This window comes from Xenopus laevis, chromosome 1L (assembly GCF_017654675.1).
Source record: "Xenopus laevis strain J_2021 chromosome 1L, Xenopus_laevis_v10.1, whole genome shotgun sequence".
NCBI classification, from domain to species: domain Eukaryota; kingdom Metazoa; phylum Chordata; class Amphibia; order Anura; family Pipidae; genus Xenopus; species Xenopus laevis.
The window spans coordinates 182997845-183016596 of NC_054371.1; positions in this window are offsets into that span (position 1 = coordinate 182997845).

The window sequence follows — 18752 nt, forward strand, 5'->3', positions numbered from 1 at the left end:
TTTTTGTCTCGCCAACTTTGTTGTTGCGACACATTTTTGCCCCAATTTTGCCCAAAAAAGTTTGTAAATGGCAAAATGTGGAATTGCTCTGCAAATCCACGGCTGGCAACAAAATTTGCTTATCACTATTTACAAACATTACTGTAAATGTATAGTTATCCAAGCTGGGATAAGAAGAACACAGATTTGTTTGTACCTGCCAGTTTGTAACTTCTTACTCCAAACATGCTTTATCCTGCACTTCTCCTCCTTTCACTCTCATGCTTCATAAAACAATCTTCACTACCTCCTCCGGCAAATCCCAGTTCTATACAAATCTCAGCCTCTCTACTCTCCTCTCCTTCCCTCTCCACACATGAAGTTTATAAAGTACTCTGTCTAGCTATTACACAAAACTACTCTTTTTCATACAAGAACTGACGAATCCTGCTCTAACTTAGTCTATCTTTCCTTTCTATTGCTGGCAGCTGGGGACATTTCCCCAAACCCTGGCCCTTACCCCATCCCAGTTATATCACGGCCACGAGCTCCTTCTCTTCGGTGCAAATTCAAACAGTACAGAACTCTTACTCCTATACCCAAAAACCCACTTCATCTTTCCTGTGCTCTCTGGAATGCCAGATCTGTTTTCAACAAGCTCACCGCTATACACAACCATTTCATTGCAAATTCCTTTAACCTACTCGCACTTACTGAAACCTGGCTTTCTCCTACCGACACTGCCTCACCTTCTGCCCTGTCCTATGGGGGCCTACACTTTACTCATACTCCCAGACCTGGTAACAGACCTGGAGGTGGGGTAGGTTTGCTTCTCTCTCCCCGCTGTACTTTTAAAGTTCTTACACCTGTTCCCTCTCTATCATTCTCCTCATTTGAAGCTCACTGCATTAGACTCTTCTCTCGTCTTTCACTCTGCATTTCTGTTATATATTGACCCCCAGGACCAACTGCACAATTTCTGGACAACTTTGCTGCCTGGCTTCCTTACTTTCTTTCATCTAACATCCCATCCATCATATTAGGTGACTTTAATATACCCGTTAACAACATTAACAACTCTTCTGTCTCTAAACTTCTTTCACTAACCTCCTCCCTAGGCTTATCTTTGTGCTCAGACTCCCCCTTCTCACTCCAATGGTAATGCTCTGGATCTCATATTTACCAGACTCTGTTCAACCACCAATTTTACTAACTCACCATTTCCCCTCTCTGATCACAATATGCTCACATTTCAACTAACTCCCTCCTCACCCCCTGCTATTCCCCAAACACGTACTTACCGTGACTTGCAAGCTGTAGACGTGTCACATCTCTCTTCTTCCTTTGACTCTTTTCACTCTAATATCTCAGCCATCTCATGTCCTAATGTGGCTAGCTATGTCTACTATAGTACTCTCACCAGCACCCTAAATGAGCTTGCTCCTATAAAAACTAAACGTGCTAGACCCAAACCACTTCAAACTTGGCATACTGCTCATACAAAAGTGCTCCAAAGACACTCACGTGCACTTGAGCGTCGCTGGCACAAATCCCGTTCAGAATCAGACTTTTGAAGCTACAAATCTTCCCTGCGCTCCTATAACACCAGCCTGTTCCAAGCCAAACAAACATACTTTACTTCACTCATTAACTCCCTTTCTAAAAAACCAGCACAACTTTTCTCCACCTTCAACACTCTCCTTTCCCCTTCTCCACCCCCTCCATGCACATCTGTCTCTGCTCAAGATATTGCTGAGCACTTCAAAAACAAAATTGAATGAATGAATCAGAAGGGACATTACACTACTCAACCCCCCTAGACTTCCACCAGACTCCCTCCACACCCCCCAGTCTCTCCTGTGCTCCTTCACCCCTGTCACTGATGAGGAAGTCTCAAAGCTTTTGGCCTCTTCGCACTTTACCACCTGCCCGCTTGATCCAATTCCCTCAAAACTTCTCCGCAATACCAATCCTTGTCTAATCAAAGCCTTAACTCACCTATTTAATCTTTCGCTCTCAACTGGACTGTTTCCTTCTCAACATGCTCTTGTCACCCCCCATTCTGAAAAACCCCTCTCTTGATCCCTCCAATCTTGACAACCTCCGACCTATCTCTCTGCTACCTTTCATCTCTAAACTAATTGAGCGCCTAGTCTACAACCTACTAACCTCATTCCTCTCTGACAATAACCTGCTGGACCCCCTACAATCTGGTTTTAAGCCACAGAAACTGCCCTGACTCAACTAACTAATGACCTTTTAACCGCTAAAGCCAACAATCATTTCTCACCATTAATACTGCTTGATCTCTCAGCCGCATTTGACACTGTAGATCACCCTCTCCTCCTCCAGTCCCTCCATTCGCTTGGCCTTCGTGACACAGCCCTCTCCTGGTTCTCTTCTTACATCACCAATTGTTCCTTCAGTGTCTCCTACAATGGAGTAGCATCTTCTCCCCACCTCTTTCTGTTGGAGTTCCTCAAGGCTCTGTCCTGGGACCCTTACAACTCTCCCTCTATACTTCCCCCCTCGGCAAATTAATCAACTCATATGGTTTCCACTACCACCTCTATGCTTACTATATTTAGATCTATCTCTCATCTCCTGATCTCAACCCAGAACTCCTAACTCGCGTCTCCTCCTGCCTGTCCGCTATCTCTACCTGGATGTCGCAACACTACCGTAAATTAAACCTCTCTAAAACTGAAATGGTTCTCTTTCCTCCAACTAACACCAGTAACATCCCGGAAGTATTCATCATAGTTAACAATTCCACTATCACCCACTCTCCCCAGGCCTGTTGACTTGGGGTTATCCTAGATTCTGCCCTGTAATTCACTCCTCATATCCAGTCACTTATTAAATCATGTCACTTCCACCTAAGGAACATATCCAAAATATGATCATTTATCACCCAAGATGCTACCAAAATTCTTATTCAATCTCTCATCATATCACGTCTAGACTACTGTAACTCTCTTTTAATTGGCCTTCCCCTCCAAAGACTGTCACCTCTCCAGTCCATAATGAACACTGCTGCGAGGCTCATACACCTCAGCAAGTGCTCCTCCTCTGCCTAGCCATTCTGTCAATCCCTGCACTGGCTTCAGAGTTACCTTTCAGAATCAAATTCATTGACTTTCAAAGCACTTTATAACTCTGCCCCACCCTACATCTCTGAACTCACCTCTATAAACTCACCCAATCGCTTACTACGCTCCTCTACTAACCTGCTACTCAAATCTTCTCTCATTACCTCCTGACATGCTCGCATTCAAGACTTTGCAAGGGCTGCACCCCTCCTCTGGAACTCTCTCCCACGGTCTGTCTGACTTTCTCCCAACCTTTCTGCTTTCAAGAAATCTCTTAAAACGCACTTCTTTCGAGAAGCCTACCCTTACTTAACTACAAAACGCAACACCACATACAGTACCACATTTCTCACCCACTTAATTTGATCTTGCCCACTCCCACACCTTGCGTATTACTCCCTTCCCTTTAGAGTGTATGCCTATGCATAGGGCCTTCCTCACCTTTTTGTAGCGGTATTGATTGTGATGTATGTAACTCCATATGTTCTATGTATATAATTCATATGATTTAGTTGTATAATCACATTTACTTTACAGTGCTACACAATATGTTGGCACTATATAAATGTTAATAATAATAATAATAATAAATGTTATTTATTTCCCGACTGGTAAGTTTTTAATCCTTTTTGAGAGTGTCACAACACTTCCTGGGGACATTTTGACTGCTGGGTCTTAGCCATAGAAGGGAAGTCAGCCCTTTTACCTGAGTCAACGTATGAACTTTTCAGTTCTCTACTGTGGCAGAGAACTGTAAAGGTGAAGGTATATAAACTGAGCACACGTGTTCAGGGGCCATTTTGTAGCATCCCTTACCTGAGCAGGCAGGAATGGTCTGCTGGAACCTAGATAGACCAGGTCTAGTAACTTGGAGGCCATACTCTTTAGTTGGTCATTCTAGGAGTGATAGAAAGATTAGGGCTATTTAGCCATGTACCCTGAAGCTCTACCGAGGAGTATTATACTGGTCTCCCGGGTACACTACTGCCCAGAAGTAGGGAACTAAGAATACAGACTCAGGTACTAGAAAGGTATTGCTGAGTTCCTCTTAGTATAAGTTATGAAAGCTGGGAGTGCCTCTGTATAAGCTGCTTTGTTTTCATTGCTTACCCTGCAGGCATAAACTGCATGCTAACGATGTTGCTGCTGTGAGTATATGCCTAACCGCAATGTTCTGTGTTCCTGTATTATTAAATACATTACATTAAATATTACATATTACATTAATATAAATCTGTTCTTTGGTTAAGTTAGGAACCACTGGTGCTCATTTACTGTGTACTACCCAATCATTTTAGTTCAATACCACCCTGCCTCTAGTATAAGTGAGGGCTTATGCCTGGGAAATGAGGGTCTCTTCTGGGGCATTAATAATTAAGCTAATGTCTTGGGAGCTTTGGGGCAGGCCCATTTTACTATAGTCTTACATTATTAACATTCCATATTTTATTTTTTAATAGTATTATTAAGTATTTTTGACTGACACTTGTTACATTTAATGGACACTACATCAAATATGTGATACCAAGGGATGGACAATTTCATAGACATTTTGAGCAAGTTATACTTCAAGGGGCCATTTGCTTGTTTTATCCAAAAATACACCCAGAAACAACAAGTAATTAGAAAACTTGAAGCTCATATCTTGTAGCCTGAATGTTAAGTTATCCTTAGATGTTGGTCCTGCATGAAAAACACATTTTCTAACCCATTAAACAAAATGCAAGACAATTAGCAATACTTTTAGCCACTCTCGAAAATATAAATGTCATCGAAAAATCTGTATTATCAGGTGAAAAAATGTACTTATCCCTAACCATGCTGGGAATGGTATGTACAGTACCATTCCAAATAATTTGGCAACAGAAGAATCTTAAAAATGTGTCTTTCTGAAATAGAAACATAGGTAATTAAATAGGTTTAATGAACAGAAAAATGGAAGGAGTTTAAATGAAAATAAAAATATCCTTTTATGGACATTATTTTGTCAACATTTCATTGTCAACAACCTGCTGGGGTTTCCTGTGGACATTGAATACAGGTTAAGCACCCAATGCACCATGATATTGCAGGTGCGCCTTCTTGTGCAATGACAGCCAAGTAAAGGATGAACTCCCATGGCCATCCACATGATGAACCAGCACCATTACATGCATCCTGTACTAGAGGCAAAATTAAAATGTGCTATTAATAGGTAATGTGCTCCTCAATAAACACTTTTTTAAAGGAAGATTTTTATTTGTTTTTATTCAAATTTATACTGTGAATCAGAAAGAAATGGAAATAAAAACATCCTATATATAGTTCAGGTATGCAGTAGATACAGTGTGTTATATAGTACATAAGATCTTGGTCATTGAGTTGAATCTAGGAAGCAAATTATGAGTCAGGTTTGATTAGGTATGGAGGTCTATTAATTCCCATGTAGGTCTCAAAGGGCATTGGCAGTCCTGACTTCGCCAAAAGTGTTCCTGAGGCTACCAGTCCAGTTTCCTTCCAGGGACTCCAGATGTTATCAATTTTTTTGTAACTGCCTCTGGCCTCATAACTAAGCTTAATGAGGGGGATAGCGGAGTTAACTAGGCAGATGTCTCTGGTAGGTGGATTAGGGCTCATCCAGTGTAGTATCACATTTTTTTTGGCACAGTATAGTAACACCCTGGTTCTCAAGCAGGCCTGGTTGGTGGTAAGGACATTGTCCATTATTCCTAATAAGCAGAATGAGGGGGACACAATACGTGGGGATCCCAACTCAGTATCCAGAGTTTGGATTATTTGAGTCCAATAGGAGGCTATGGTCGGGCAATCCCATACCATGTGGTAGAAGTTGGCTTGTTGGGTGTTACATGAGGGCAATGGTTGTGGGGAGTTTTCTCCATGCGCTTAAGCTTGACTGGGGTTACATATATTTTCTGAAAGAGTTTGTAGTGTATTAGTCTGTCTCGAATCGAGGTAAGAGGTTTATACATATGCTCAATGGCTTCATCCCAGTTGTCTTGGGATAAAGTAGGTATGTATTCTGACCATCGTGCTTGGGCAGATGTGAAAGGTGAGGATGTTCCTGCCAGAATATTGTGGTATAGGTTTGCCATTTATTTTGTGGGATTGTGGACTGCAAGGGTATTGTCTATATTAGTGACAAAAAGAGTGGGTGAGACTGTGCTGAATTGTGTCATAAAGAGGCGTCTTTTTAAAATAATTTTTTTTTAAATAAATATTTTAAAATAAAAAACAGGTGATGACTAGTTCATATAATTCACACAGACAGAAAACAGATACTTCATATCAACATCTTAAAGAACTATAAGGCATGTTGTGATAAAAAAAGCTCCCATAAACAAACAGGTATTGATTCTCTGTGTTTTGCAATAAATTCAAACTGATCAACTGCATTAAAGTCATCCTTGGTCTGGCTTATCCTATACTTTTTTTTACTTGATTTAGAATGTGACCATTTTACTCCCCATTTTTACTTTATTGTCTTACCTGCATCTTTTGACCTCATACAGCATCTCTACACTCATATAGCAAAAGATCACAGGACCTTAAGATATTTTGTGGAAAACACTCTCCTTTTCAAACAAAACAGGGATTGTTTGTCCATATATTTCTTAATATCATACAGAAGTCTTACCTATTGACTGATAAAAATCATTTTATCTCAGTCATGAAGCTACATTTTTAGAAGCAGCTAGCTAGCATGACTTCTATGATGTTCCTTATCCATGACTGCAGCATGTTTGTTTCCATTTGTAAACCTTTGTCGAAAGTCATTTTTGTTTAAATTCTATATCTGCAACCCAATTTGTCTTTCTTCTGAAAACAGCAGGCTTGGATCAAATTATACTGGCATGTAAACTGCCTCTGCTAATAATTCATGCTTTGATTCTGCTTAGCTTTGGATAACAGGTGAAGATGTTTTATAACTGAGGCAATTACAGCTCTGTATATTCGCTGGCAGCCTGTTAAATCAGAGGAATAGGACACCATTGCTCGTGAACATGTAGAAGGGCCAGGCTCAACCGCCATTGCAGCATATTTGTTATCTGCTAGATTGAACAAGCTGCCTGTCACAGACAGATGCTTAGTGCAGTGCTTAGAATGTAAAGTGTTTGGAAGAGCAGGGGGATTGCAGTCAGCAGGCTTTATGTGAATTTACTGCAGACTCTGCAGACCTGACAGAATTTGAAAAAAAAACCCAACAGAATTCCATTTATTAAAGTATAGTACTTTCTGAACGCAAAAAAAAGATCAATTAACAAGGAAATAAGATCAGGTTTATTTCACCATTGTAATATAAAAAGTTTAACAAGTAATAAGAATGTAATGCAGCATTTGACTTCATTACTCAGCTTGTGTGATATGAAATGAATGTGGAGGTGTAGGAGGCGGGGAAGCCTCAAGGCTAATCTTTCTACGATTATATTTATTTTAGCTTCACATATATGTAAAAGTGTGCAGTTCCAAGTACACCATGCTGAATTAATATGATGATCTGCTTCCTAATTCACTACATTTTCAGATGGTTCATTAGGGGCCAAATATATTTTTCTTTGCAGCTGGAAAGAAAATTAAGCAACCAAAATTGAATTTTTATACTTGATAGCTTTCAAGATGTAGTTTCTTAATGGTTTATTCTATGCCTGGGGGTTGGAGAATGTAGCCGTTTCTAATTTTTTTTACATATCTAAATGGAAATAAGTGCCTGCCTAGAAATATGTGCTACACAATAAACTAATCTTTTGCCTTTGAATTGTAGCACCTAATTAGCATATCTGAGAGCAGTTAGCAGAGAATATATACAGTTTGTTTAAGCATAATTTGCCTTTTGGAATACTGCAAATGACATAAGGCAACTCTTTCATAAAAGCTTACAGCCATATTTTTTTATTGCTTTTAATTAAAAATGCCGTTAGCCAATGGAAATCGTTATACTGTATTTTTCATAAAAGAATATTAATAATGTGTTTCAGTTTAGTTTCCCTTGCATTTTAGCTCGTTGAGTAAATTACGACCAATGTATTCCTTATTAAAAAGAGATTATATTTACAGTGTTCTCCCTGCATTGTGAGCTTTGGCATGTTCTGGTGTTTTCACATCCTAAAGCAGAGCTCTGTTATTTATGGACCACAGACGTGAGCACAAGGTCATTTAATTTGAAAACTGATATTAGTAGTGGTTGAATAAACTAAAATATGTATTTCTTTCCATATGATTCATCTGCGTTACAAGCTTTATATTTTTTTCCGGAATTTGTTTTTGACAAGAACAAATCTATTGTCATTTGAGAGACTTATCAAATTTTCTCTGTGACAATTACTGCTGTTCCTTATCCTTGAAGCTTTTAAATCTCTGTGTAATATTAGCCTATCTAGCCTAGTGAAAATGTCTTTACAGATTAGTGTAATGTTAATACTGCTGGCTCTCTGCTTTTGACCTGAAGTGGAATATATTGCACTGTTGAAGCAGATGGAATCAGAGCTTTATTAGGAAGGAGAGATTGGTTGGCTGCCTTCCAAAGAATTTTCTGAGCTTGAGGCTGCAGGAGCAAGAGAAAGAATATGTTAACCTTTTCCATGCCCAAACCCATGGCAGAATGTGCCAAATAATCAAATGTGATTTAAAAACCAGTGTGTAATTGGTTATGCCACATGTATTATTTTGAATGATATACAATTTCTCCTGGAGTTCTTGTTTACCTTGAATTAAAAGAAAAATCTATATACAAATATGGGGTCTATTATCCATAGTCTGGGGGTTTCCAGATAAAGGTCTTTCCATAAAGGTATAAACATAAAGAAACTTAATTGTTTTACCTTCAATATATATTCGTGGAAGCTTCTGTCATAATATTATAAAAAACATAAAAAATATGGATGGGTTGTTTAAACAGGAGCCTAAGGGAAATTGCAGTACTGTAGGTTACAGCTTTTCAGATAACAGAGCACATACTTGTACAGACAGCACAGACTGTGAATGTGTAGTTAACCTTGTAATGCTTAACTAAAGGTCTTGCTCACGCTCATAAATATCCTAAATTTGCGGTATGTGTGTCTCATTTGCTTCAAAGGGTTTATATTAGGGGGTGATATAATGAATTATTGATTGAGGCAATATATATATATATATATATATATATATATATATATATATATAAAAAATGTCATTTCCAGATAAGTTTCTAGATAAGTAAAAGTGGGGTTCTACTGTACATTGAATAATTCATAGTTTCTCATTTAAATGTGGTGTATTTATGATAAAATGGGGAAATCAAAGATTGTCGCTTCCAAAACGTTTTTTGCTATTATTAACACATATTTATAATGCCCAAACATATTCCACAGTGTTGTACAATAAATGGGTATGTACATTTAACATATGTACAGATTTATATACAAAATCAGCTAATAATCAGTGGTGATGGGCGAATTTGCGCCGGTTTCGCTAGAAAATCGCAAAACAAATTCGCAAAACGGCACCGGCGTCTCGCATGAAACAGCCACGAAAAATGGACACCAGCGCATTTTCGCCGGCATAAAAAAACAGACGCCATTTTTTGGCGAAAATGTGACGGCGTCCATTTTTCGCGCCCGTTTCACGCAAATTTGCGCCTGCCGAATAAATTCGCCCATCACTAATAATCAGTACAAGAGGTAAAAAGGGTCCTGCCCAAAAGAGTTTACAATTAATACATTTAACAGGTATACCTTCTTTTTGGCACAAAAACCCAATTGTCACTTACCCTCATCCATTATCTTGCACAGGGTGCAGATATATTGTATCTATATTACCACCTACCCCACTTCACACAAGAAGAGAAAGGAAGAAGTCATGCATTTGGGTATAAAAAGTGTTAACAGGATTACTTTCCTCCATGGCTGTGAGTACAGAATGTTCTGAATGTTTCTTGGGGGTCTTAAAGGTATATTTCACCTTTAAGTGAACTTTTAGCATGTTATAGAATCTCTAATTGTAAGCAACTTTTCAAATGGTCTTTGTTGTGTCTTTGTTACAGTTTTCAAATTATTTGCCTTTTTGTTCTGACTCTCTCCAGCTTTCAAATTTCACTGACCCCATCTAAAAAGCAAATGCTCTGTAAGGCAACACATTGTTATTGCTACTTTTTATTACTTGCCCTTCTATCCAGTCCCTCATTCAAATCAGTGCATGGTTGCTAGGGTAATTTGGACCCTAGCAATCAGATAGCTGAAACGGAGAGCTACTGAGTAAAAAGCTAAATAACTCAAAAACCAAAAATAATAAAAAATAAAAACCAATTGCAAATTGTCTCAGAATATCACTCTCTACATATTACTAAAGTTAACTCAAAGGAGAACAACCCCTTTAACAAAATTCTAGTACAGAACAGTAAAGGGTTAAACTCAGATTTACACTGTTGGGTACATTTTTCATTTAGGCTTCACAAACACTGTATATACTCACTTTCTGATAATCAAAAATAGTCGAGCTTATTTTCCAGCTCTTGGAGAATTTGCACCCAAGCAGTAACCCATAGCTACAAATCAGCCATAAGCTTTGGTCAACCAGATATTTGTTTGTTTGCCATGGGTAATTGCCCTGGTGCAAATTGGACCAATGTCGGTAATTGAGCACTAGTAGTGTGTGCAATATTTATGGGCAAATAAAAACAGCAGACACAAATTTGCTGTATTTTTCCACGTTTCAACGCAAGCAAATGAATTTGCGAAACTGCAACGAAAAATTCGCTGCATCAAAAAAAGAATTGCCGCATGCCCATTGACTTTAATGCGTTTAGACCAAATAGTCGCTCATATAAAAATTGTCGTCATAATTATTTTGACGCCCATTGACTTTAATGCGTTTAGCGAATGTTTTGCCATTTCACAAATTTTGCAGTAATTTTGCAAATTTTTCGGCACAGATTCACTCATCACTAGTGTGCAATATTACAGGGCACAAGGAGATTGGAGATGGTTTATAAAGATTAAACATAGCTACACAGATTATCAGAGGCATGATGATTAGTTACACTTCCTCTGATGAAGCACCCAATAGCGCGAAACGCGTCAGGAGGGAGTGGCTTTAACATAAGGTAGGCAGACTGGGGGGAGACAATTGTGGTGTGTTGTGTTAAAATGCCTTGTAAGGCTCCACTAATGTAAATTGTATAATGGTTGAATTGCACTAATAAATGTTTTAAGTGAGATACTGTCCACGCTTGTAATTTATAAGTAATATGAAGTATTGGATCTGTGCACAGTTCCCACTGAAAGATAGCATACACCCCTAAACTATATGGTGTTTTTTAGTTACACTAGGCCCAATGTATACGGTTTTCTTTTGTGAAAATGTTTTTTTACTCTTCCGTTTTCCTCTGAAGGAATTAAATGTAATGTAATAAATAGCTAAAAATGTAAATGTTAAAGGTCTTTAACATGAAAAATATCCCCAGAAGTTAGGTCTGCTATGATTAGTTCTATGACCTTTTAATATTAATCTAAGGCTAATAACAATGTAAATGAGTCAATAGAAATTCTAATTCACATCAGAGATATGTGTTTAACAATAGTGAGGCATTAGGTGCATAAAAAAGTGAGATTCGCTTGACATTTTATGCAGAGGAACAAGCAGAAAATGTACCTAGGATATGGGTTTGTTGCTGTCTAGAGACTGATAAGCTTTAATAAAGGTGCATTCAGCTGTACTTCAACTAAAGCCTCCATTGCTATCGTGTTTTTTGACTGTTGTTACAAGTACTTATCTAAATCCCTTTCAATGTCATCTTAAAAGCACTTTGTATTTTCTCCAATTCTGACTACCCCTGTCTGTGTCAGCAGGATTCAGTTCAACATGCACACTTTCCCCTGTGTTTGACAAGTACTACTGACAGTATCCAATTAAGGACACGTCAGAGAGTTCTCTGGTCTATTTGTGCCATTTGTTAAATTTTTTTTCCTGTTCCTGGACACTTGTTATGTCTTCAGTAACTTTAAAAAACATTACCCTTTAACACCCATTAATTTAATGATAAAAAGAAATGTAAAATATAAGGTACTATCCACTCCTTACTAAATGTTATGTGAAATCTGGGTGACAGAATATTTCATTTTCTACTCAGTCAGAAATGTGAGTTGGGTGTTTTGCTTCACACAGTTTGAGAAACTGCTGCAAAATGAGCTCTCAAATAACCTGTACATTGCCCTACCTTGTTAGAGAATCTCCTTTCTGCTAAGCTACAACTGTCCTTCATACAAAAAAAAATAATACTTTCACCCAATTGATTAGGCCAGAAATTCTCCAAGTCAGGTTGGCCAAAATTCATTTCCATTAATTATGTACTGTATTGAATGCAGTTGTCTGCATGGAAAAATACTAGCACCGATTCATGAGAAAGTAAAGTGAAGCAAAACCATAAATGTTTCCACAGAACTGTATCCAGCAAAAATGTAGTGATGAATATGACCCATTTTGCAAAAATCTGCACAGCGGCAAAAAATTTGCCAAATGCATTGAAGTCAACGGGTGTTTTTGCGCACGGCATTTTACAAACTGCACAACATTTTTTTTACTATACATTAGAGTCTACGGCTGTGTTACTTTCAAGGCAAACGTGGTAAAATATTAAATTCATCCCCTTTTTTTGTTAAATATTTATTTAAATCCAGTACATGTCCATGATGGAAAAGTGTACATAACTAGTATTCAAATATTACATATTTATTATATGATACTGGACGATTTTCTTATTTTACCCCCATGGGAAAATCACTATTAGAGAGAGAGAGAGAGAGAGAGAGAGAGAGAGAGAGAGAGAGAGAGAGAGAGAGAGAGAGAGAGGATAGGAAAAAAGCAGAGAAGGAGGGTTAGAGTATAGAGAAGATATAGTGGGGGAGACAGTGGTGGTTGTGAGGAAATAATTGCAGCTAAAAGGTCTTGTCCACAAACCTTTGGGTAGATTTTAAGGCAATAGTTAGCCTGTATATGTCTCTTATATCACATTACATTACATATGTGTCCCCCTAATAGAGGTCCTGAGCAGTATATAAGTTTTTAACTCTTCCCAGTGTTGTCCATGGTTGAACCAGTCCAGAGGATGGTCAGATGTGTTTTGCTTTCTGTTAGTGTAGGATTCATTTCATAGGACACAAAGAGAGTCCAAATGTTGGTGAGTTTGGAGGGACAGTCCCTTGCAGTGTAAATTTGCTCTAAAACAGGAAGTGTTTGCTCTACTAGACTTATCCAGAAATTGATCGTAGGCGGGTGCTCATCTTGCCATTTGATGGCTATGACTTTTTTTTGCGTGAAACAGCAAAAAGGTGAGCAGTGTTCACTCTGTCTTTTATGTTGCTGTAGCTGTTAGAAAGTAGAGAAGCAGGACTGTGGGTGGAATTTTACTGGTAGCACCATTAGCTGAGAAAGGTATGAGGTGATTTCTGTCCAGAAAATTTGAATTTGGTGGCAGTTCCAAGCCATGTGGTAGAAGTCAGCAGTGGCACTCTTGCACCTATTATACAAATCTGAAAATGGAGAATTTATTTTGTGCAGGATATAGGGTGTGTAGTAGGCCCGATGTAGATATTTGAACTGTAGAAGCCTGTGTCTGGATCTTATTAAAGGGCGTAAGGAATCAGCAATATTGTTTTCTATTGTTCCATCGTCAGGTGAGGAATGTTAGTGGCCCATTTCCTGTACAGTTCTTGTTTAGTTACTTGCTTGCCTAAATGAATTTGGTTGTAGATAGCATTTCTTAGTTGTTCTTTCTGAAGTTGGTCCTCTAGTGAGGAGGTTTAAACTTGAGGATTCCTTAGGTCAAATTGTTGGGTAAAAGCATGTCTCATTTGTATATAGCAAAATAGCATCTTGTTTGGAAGTGTCATTGGAAAAATGATGGAGGCTGGCACAATACTGGACTAACAAGAAAGTGGTGCATTTAAAAACAAGTTTATTTAAAGAAAAAGCATTATACTAAAAATAGCCCTATGCGTTTCATGCCTAAGGGGCACTTAATCATAGACTTCCTGTTGGGAAGGTTAAATTTGTCCTTTAGTTGTTGGAATTAAAGTAAAGGGTTGTCTATGTAAATATCACCAATATATTTGACATTGTATTGTGCCCAAAGCTGGGAGTCTGGAACTGTAATAAGCTGTGGGAGGTGGAGTTGTACCAAAGTGGAGTATGGGGGGATATACCAGTGGGGTTTTCTCTAATCTATCACAGCTTTAACACCATTTGGGTGTAGTTAGTCACAAAAATATATATATTACATTCCTCAAACCCTCCAGGGAGCCTAGTATTTGAGCTTCTAGCAATATCACTGGATCTTCAGAATGAGGGTTGAGCCACAATCTGAGGGTGCCACCCAGGAGGCTAAGAAGTATCCTAACATGTTTGGTGCTGCTCGTCTATCATTAGGTAGTGGAGAGATTAAGGCACTGTATATTACCCTTGTTGGCCCTGGGGACCAATACAGTTTATTTAGGTGACTTCGGAGTTGCTTAAAAAATGTAGGGGGATAAAGGAAGGTGACTCTCCGATTAGGTATAGAAATTTGGGAAGGAACTTAATTTAAAAAAATGTATTCTGCCAATCAGAATCCATGATAGTGGATGTTTAAGCCATTTATCAACTATTTTCTGAAATTGAGCCATTATTGGATCAATGATTAATTCCTTGAACTTTCCAATTTGTGGATGTATTGCTAGATATTTTATTGTATTTACCTGGACCAGCGGGAACAAGGGGTCAATGACTTCCATGGCCTGGGGGTCTTGAGGCAATAAAGATAACTTAGTCCAATTCAACTTAAGACCAGAGTGGTTGTTAATTAATTAGAGAGCTCTTTAAAGTGAGGGACCTGGATCATGTAAGTGTCAGCTGCAAATAGAGATATTTTTTTCCCTAAGGTTCCCCAGCTCAAAAGCCTGGAGCCTAATTTGCTCGTATAAAACATGCCAGGGGTTCCATGGCCAGGGTGAAGAGACCTGGTGACCAATGATACCCCTGCTGGGTGCCTCTTGTTAAGTTAATAAGGGGAGATAGCTCTAGCTTTTACATAATTCTAGCTGTGGGTTTAGTATATACAGCTTGTATCCAGGTTAGAAAATGTTTGTGAAAGCCAAGCATTCTCAACGTTTCCAAGAGGCATGCCCACTCAACAGATTTGAATGCCTTCTCATTATATAGAGAGGCAAGACTCTGGTACCTGGGTTGTCATGTGTAATCATTAAATTAATGTAGAGTCTCCTAAAGTTACGCTCAGCCGCATTGTGGGACATAAATCCTACTTGGTCTGGAACTACTATAGGTGTTATAACATAGCTTAGGTGCCTTGCTAGTTCTTTAGCTAATATTTTTGAATCCAAATTGATGTAAAATAAGGCAGTAGGAATTATGAGATAATGGACTTTTCCCCAGTTTTAGAATTACTATTATTAAGGCTTCTCTGAAGGTAGAAGGTTGTAGATCTGTACTCAGGGCTTGGTTAAAGATGTCGTAAAGTACAGGGTGAAAAGTGTAGCATATGTGGTATACCACATATTGGGGATCCTGTCTGGGCCTGGGGTCTTGCATGGGGTTAAAGAGGCTTCTAGATTCTCGAACTTCTTGCGCCTGAATTGGAGTATCTAGCAAAGTCCTTTGTTCTAGAAAAATATTGGGAATGTCTAGTTGTTTCAGATAGTTTATGATTTCAGAGATTTTGTCAATTTAGAGGTATGCAGCTTGGTATTCTGTGTAAGCGCATAAATGAATGGCTGGTCTACTATATTGGTCTCTAGTTAAGAATGCCAACAGCTCACTATTCTTGTGACCATAAAGAGCAAATTTATGATTCAATTGCGTTTTTAGCACATTTTCATTGATTTCGCTCATCACTAATGTTCACTGCAATGGGTAAATTCTTCATTTTGCATAATGATTTGCATGGGGTTTAGTGATTTAGCACGTTGTACTTAGAATTTGTGTTCATTTTTAATCAGTTAAAATAATTATATTAGTTATATTATTTTTAACATTGATTTTCTCTATTTATCAATTGTGTTGTTATTTAATAAAATGCTCTAACTTTACCCAGGTGTAATAACCCCTAGCAACCAATCAGCATGTAGCATTTCCTGGTCACCTGCTTAAACACATAATGCATCTTCTTGGTTGCTGTGGGTTACTGTAATGGAATCTGAGCTGGATAACCAAGATGGCGTCCAAGATGGTGGCTCCCTGGTTCCTCACGGACGCAGACGGATGATGTCGACCTCTTCCCACACTCTGATTGGTCGCCGGCGACGGAATGGGCGTCGGCGTCAATAATGGGCGCCGGCGTCAGTCGCACACGTCAGCGCGTCAGTCGCTGACGTCAGCGCGTCAGTCGCTGACGTCAGCGCGTCCGCGCATACGTCATGACGCCGATGCGTCCAAAATTGGCGCCAAACCTGGGCCTTTATAAGGGAACTCCGGACAATCATCAGTGCCCAATTATAGGTTTAGTTTACTACTCCTGGGTGTGATTCATTGCTAACTTCTTGTCTATTGTGTACCGACCCTTGCCTGGAATTCTCGACCTTGAACCTCTTCTGCCTGGACTGATCTTGTTGCCTGTTTTCGACCATTCTTCTGTCTCATCCTCTACTGTACTGCGAACTTGGACATTGTTATTTTCCTCCCTTGGTCCTCACTACTCCTGAGGCCTTTGGCCATACATTATAATTGGGCCATGGACCCGTCGGAGGAGAATCCTGCGCCGCCTGATGTCGGTGGAGCGCTTCGTGGTCTGGCATCCCGCATGCAGTCCTATGAGGTACAGCAATCTCACTTTGGTCAAGCTTTGGAATCCATTCTTGCTAAACTGTCGGAGCTAACACCTGCCGATCCTATTCCTGCACCGGTACCTGTGGTTCCGCTTCACGCCACCGAACCCCGCATTCCGGCTCCCCCACTCTACAGTGGTGATCCTACAGCTTGCCGTGGGTTTATTAACCAGTGCGAGGTCCACTTTGCACTCGCACCCAGCCAATTCCTGTCGGAACGAGCCAAGGTGGGCTTCATATTCTCCCGTCTGCAAGGGAAGGCATTGGAGTGGGCCTCGCCTCTATGGGAAAAGGAGGATCCCATTATCGATAATGCCCGAGCCTTCGCCCGGGAACTTCGTGTGGTCTTTGATGCTCCGGGTCGTGCCACTGCTGCCTCCGCACGCCTGTTCCATCTTCTACAGGGAACTCGCTCAGTCTCGGAGTACGCCATTGAGTTCCGCACCCTGGTTGCAGAGACTTCGTGGAACAACGACGGGTATCACGCTGCCTTTTACAACGGCCTGGCGATACGTATAAAGTCTGATCTGGTGTCCAGGGAAATTCCATCCCGTTGGGAAGATCTAGTCACCCTGGCCATAAAGGTAGATACTCGGCAGAGGGAGTTTCAAGCTGAACTCGACAGAGAGCACTCCCCAACCAAAAGATTCCACAAGTTCCAACCTACTCTGGCTCCTCGTTTTCAAAGACCCTTCCTTCCCAACCCGGCTTCCACCTTGTCTTCTCCAAATCCTGCGGTTCCTGCCTCTTCTTCCCTGCCTTCGGAAGAACCAATGCAGATCGGACGGGCTCGTCTGACCGAACAGGAAAAGCTTCGGAGAAGGGCTGCTGGACTTTGCCTTTAATGTGGTGGAAAATCCCACTTCGCCTATGAGTGTCCAGTGAAGCCGGGAAACGCCAACACCTAGGTAAGACTGGGGAGACTTACCTGGGTGGAATTGGTCCCTCTCCCCATTCTTCTGCTCAACGCTTCCTCCTTCCTGTGCAGATTCGTTTTGGAACCCAGACGATTTCCTCTGAGGCTTTGCTTGACTCCGGCGCAGCTGGGAATTTCATCGATAAGGTCTTCGCAGAAAGCCATTCCATTCCTCTGCGATCTCTGGCTGTTCCTCTTCGAGCATTGGCGATTGACGATCGTCCACTTTCCTCCGCTACAATTTCCCACTCCACCGATGAACTTTCCGTTATTGTGGGATCTATGCACCTTGAAAGATTGTCCTTCCTCCTAATCGATTGTCCTTCTACTCCCATTGTACTTGGTCTGCCCTGGTTGAATATTCATAACCCTGTAATCGATTGGGCTTCTTCTCAGATCTCCTGCTGGAGTTCCTTTTGCCAACAGAACTGTTTACCTACCAAATCTATTATTAAAGTTTCATCTGTGTCTTCCAATTCTTCTTTGCCCCCTGTGTATCAAGCCTTCTCTGATGTCTTCAATAAAAAGTCTGCCGAAGTCCTGCCTCCCCATCGTCCTTATGATTGCCCCATCGAACTTCTTCCTGGAACCATGCCTCCCAGGGGTCGCATTTATCCACTGTCTCCTTCTGAAACCTGTGCCATGAAGGAGTACATTCAAGAGAATCTGCAAAGAGGCTTTATTCGTCCTTCTTCTTCCCCGGCTGGAGCCGGCTTCTTCTTTGTAGAGAAAAAAGATGGAGGTTTGCGGCCCTGCATTGATTATAGAGGTCTGAATAAAATCACGATTAAAAATCTTTATCCCCTTCCTCTCATCTCCGAGCTGTTCGACCAACTCAAAGGGGCTTGTCTTTTCACCAAGTTAGATCTTCGTGGGGCGTATAATTTAATCCGGATCAGAGAAGGAGATGAATGGAAGACCGCATTCAACACCCGGGACGGGCATTATGAATATCTGGTGATGCCATTCGGTCTCTGTAAC